The following is a 4,911-nucleotide window of genomic DNA, read 5'->3' as shown; positions in this document are numbered from 1 at the left end:
CACACACACTTCATGATAAACAATAACCCTAAGATTACCATTAGATATATAACTGGTTGGAGTGAATGATTGTATGTCAATATATGATTTCCTATATATTTTCAGATATCAATTCAATCCATTATTTAAAGTGGAACCAGTTATAATATTTATTCACAGTATGGTCTATTCATGCATTATCTCTATATTCATAGACACAGGGTACACCACTTTGTACCCCCAATACTAATTTATATGTCTTCAAATATTGCTCCCAGTAATCGTGGAAGAAATACTCATGTCTTATGATCTACATATACATTTGATCACAATATTTTTCTGGGCACAAAATGCAAAAATCACACTTATGATTGTACCAAATACTAAATGGAAAGTGAACATGGATTACTAAAACGATAAATGTCCTGGTTGCCTAATGCTTTCAAATGTCATTCCTATTGGTGACGACATATTTGTTTCTTCCTAAGATTATGTATTCAATCTCAACCCTATTGAAAATGTCTAATCCTATCACTCACTGTATAATTGCCTAATTTCGTAAGGTCTGTATTGATATTTTCCTTTCTACATATTTTCCCCAGTTAATCATTGTGAATGACTCTTCACATGTGCTGAAATTTACATTCACTCTATAACCAAAACACTATTGCTACACAACTTTTGCTCCATGTCCTATACTCACTCTATTTCCTAAACCTACTGACTACCTTCCTAATCCCACCGACTATCTCAATTTGAGTGGATGTTCTCTTCTAAAATCAATCTTCCAAGGTGTAAGGTCCTATGCCATTGATTATCGATTTATCTGAGACATCTGCGCAGAACGTAATTATAAGCTAAGTATCCCAATCAAGGGCCTAATGCCCTTCTGGGCTTCAAATCTTACCTAGATTTCTGTTTCCATACTTATATTTCACCTCTATAATCTTATAAATATCGCAGGTTCCCAATACTATTAATCATCCTTCGCAATGATTCGTAACCCAAATCAAACATGTTATTAACCCTAACCATACACTCTTCCCTCAATCTAACTTTGCAGAAGAGCAGGGACAGAGTTCGTCTTACAATACAGGAATGTAGGGTATCTTCCTCCTGCTGAGAACCTCAAATGTCCATGCAAATTTGATCCCTGGAGAAGATGTAGGCATCTATGAAGGACCTGAGAGAGCAAATGTCATCTTCCATCGCAAACAACCTTTCCAGGATGAAGGGTTGTGTCTGAATAAGCCTCTCTCTTGTTAATGTACACAAGATAGACCAAACCAGGCATGTGTGGAGAGCTGTTCCTGGGTGCCTATGGTTGATATACCATTCTAACTTGTAAAAGTGTCACAGGAAGTAAGGGCAGCCTCCATCTCATAGGACAAAGTGGTTGCCAAGGCAATGACCTCAAAGAATTCCTGAAGGAAGTAATCTCACCTCACTTCCTTGGTGATGGAACTCTCTGAACTTGGAATCCGGGAAGCCAGGCACCCAGAGCCAGTCTCAGTCCCAGTCCCAGTGGTCTTATTTTTTGGATTTACCAAGGACAGAGTCAGTCTTTCTTGGTACCTACTGAGGTGAGGATGAACAAATGTCAGGAAAGCTCTGAAGAGGGGCCTTTCCTGAGACAGCAGGTAGTGGCTCACCGCTGGCTAGTGACAACTTCACAGATTTGGCCAACGAGACCATATCTGACACAGGACAGGCGATTTCATCAGAACATAGTTTGGCCCACCAGTCAGAAGACACTCCCAATAGTCACAGACCTACTTGGGGAAGGAGCTTCCTTTGTGTGTGTGGGTGTGGGTTTGAGATTTTGTCTCATGTTCTGAGAATAGGTAGGAAAGGCGGTTTGTTTGGTTTGGAGTGAACTGTTTCTGGTAAGTCGTTTGACAAGGCCAGTGTTTCTTTGTCTGTGTATCCCACTGTGTCCGTGGTTTTAGATATTAGAAAAGAGAATGAATCATTGGATGTGTCCTGTCTAGACTCAACTTGCCCAATTTATGAATGGACTGCGGCTTGACTTATGGGTGGACAACTCCAACAATCTTCCTAAGTTCCTCTTTTCTTCCTGAATTCTGGCCACTCTCCGGAATAGGCTCATGGTTTTTTGTCCAAAATATGTACCACCTCCAAGCTCTGTGACATGGCCATGTACTGGATAGCTGAAAGAAATGGGAGCATCTCAGAAAACTCAGATATTAGTTTGACCAGGAAATTCTAAGTGAAGAAACCCTGCTTTGGGCCTTTTGCTCACCAATTGTTCTGATGCCCTGAATGTCAGGAAGGTCTTTGCCTCAGGCCACACCATTGTAGAGCCTAAAGAAACAGTTTTCAAATGGAAATGAAAGGGCATCACCTGTGGCTCTTTGCTTAATTGCTTTGGAAAGGGATGTGTCTGAATCAGCCTTTTGGCCCTGTGTGAGACTGTGGCTTAGATTCTCAGCACCTGATGGATCTAAAGAAGGATCCCATGTGTGCATCCAAAACCAAAATGGACAAAAGAGCAGTCAGTGTGGATGAAGTCTCTCGCATTCCTCTGTAAGGTTCCTGTCATCCATCATGTGAGAATAGTGATAATTTGGTTCAAATGTGTTCCTCAAAACCCTGCAGAGGCTAGCCCATAAGTGCTTGGTTTTTCTCAAGACTCCAATTCACATAAAGAATCTAAAACACACAGTCAGTCGGCCTCAAATTGGAGAAGCAGTGCCATATTAATGGCAGGCCTATTTGATCACTCTTGGTTCACTGGAAGGATGTCCTGGCCACCCTTATTTTAGGCAAATGAGGGGCAAGGGAGGTTATATTGGACACTGTCTTGGGCTGCACCCCTCATGGAAACCTCCAGCCAGAGATTATGATGATTGTGTAAATGGAAGAAGATGAGTGCCATGTGGAAGTGTTTTGGATTTAATTGTGGATATTTGTGTGACACTTGGAAGACATAACAAGGTCTACCTGGGCTTGAACTCTGGTGTGATTCCCCTTATAGACTGAGTTCAGGAACTGATCTCAGAGAAGTATTGCCATGTATTGTGCTGTGATTTAAGAGGCGATGTATGAGAGTCACCCTTGGAAACTGAGATCTAGCCCCAGAGTGGCTTTCCACAGAGCACTGGGAATTTCAGCCAAGATAACACATGATTTCATTCGAAAGACTTGGCAGACATAGTTGAGAGTGAAAACACACATGGACCTCATATTGTAGACCTTAATGGGCCTGTCTTAATGTGACCTTTTGGCCATTCTTTGGGAAGCCTTGCCTGTGAGGGTTCTCCAGAGCTTTCATTGAAATAATCTTGCTCACCATTTACTGGTTCCTGAATGAATTGAAACCCACAGTGCCTCCAACTTCATCCTTGGAAAATGTCTAAATAAATACCATGAAATTTTTGAAATTCCCATGACCAGGTGGCACTGGAGAATCTTTGGATGTCCTGTTGCTGATCATGGATGTACCAGACAGTGCCTTGCTTGACTGGGTTTTATGAAAATTGTGTAGAACAGAGGTGCCAGAAAGTTGCAGCCTGCTGAGAAGTGGGCCTAGAGCTGTGGTGGGCAGGAGTGTGATAAAACATCTGTGTTGGAGCAATGTGGATCTTCCATTGACTTCCAAATGGCTTGTGGATTACATGAAGCAGCCAGCAGACCCTTGTAATTAAAGGCATCTTGTTATATGGAGAGGATTCAGGGCAATGTTCAGAATCAGGTTGCTATGGACAAGGATGCAATGTGGCAAGCTTTGAGGGATAGAAGCGTGGTTGGTGCGTTCTTCTGCAGACTCTGAACCACCACACATGACAGAACTCCCTCCAGCACTGTGTCTCAGTTGAACTCCTTGAATTTCATGAAGCAAATACCAAACTCCCAGTTCAGCAGCAAAAACCCCACAAAAAGTGGAGGAGGACCAAATGGCTTCACAGTCCAACGGGGAGACACTTAGCCCCCAGAGGCCACAGTTTACCTAAAAAGAAGAAAATCAACACTGCTACCTCATGTTCATTGGAAAATAAGATACCATGTCCTCCACATCACATAGAGGCAGACCCAGCTTTGATGGTCTCACTACAAAGGAAGCCAATTCTCCTGACAACAACATATTTTTCACGTTCCCAAACTCAGAGGCAGTTGCTCTAAAAGTTTTTAGGCCAGCAGAGCTCCATGTTTGTGGAGTGTTTACCCTGTCCCTTACTTTTGGAAACTCCTCTACAACCTCCAAGGTTCTGAACTCCTGAGCATTTTCCATTCCAGATATGTATTCACTGATTTTCTATCTATTCTCCTCTAACTGTGTCTTACTTGGGGTGAAGGAAATTTCAAGGCATTGTTCTGGATGAGAGTGGGAGGATATTTGTGTAGCATATATTTGCATACAAATTGGATTCAATTTCCAATTTTCCTTTTGAAATACTGAATCCCTGACACTAACCCATACATACTAGAGTCAGACAACTCATCCTAATATGATAGAGAAAAATAACACAAACCTATAGAAATACAAGCAGTTCATTGGAGGCATGTTGTATAGTTGGACTTGCATTTTGCATTATACAAGGTAGGAGTTATAAATCTAGTCAATGTTTAATAGAAAAAGATCTCCATGTGTTTTTAAAGTTAACAAATATGAGAATTCATGTTTCCCTTTCTCTTTAGCCTATTCACACTTGTATATTTATATGCATATATAGAATCCTACCAGGTATCACAGGTACATCTTTGTGAGGTGGCTGACTTGGCAGATACAAATTGTGAGAAGAGATCACTCCTCCTAAATGCTGTTGGAACTGAAAATTCAACCTATAAGGAGCGTCCTAGTAGAACAACATTATACGTAAACTCATGTTCAGTAAAATAAATATTTTTGCATCTGTGGATGATATATATTTACTGATGAATTTCGATTGGCATTTATATTGCTACTTTTTA

This window comes from Callospermophilus lateralis, unplaced genomic scaffold (assembly GCF_048772815.1).
Source record: "Callospermophilus lateralis isolate mCalLat2 unplaced genomic scaffold, mCalLat2.hap1 Scaffold_1272, whole genome shotgun sequence".
Taxonomy (NCBI): Eukaryota; Metazoa; Chordata; class Mammalia; order Rodentia; family Sciuridae; genus Callospermophilus; species Callospermophilus lateralis.
This window is presented reverse-complemented; position numbering follows the sequence as displayed.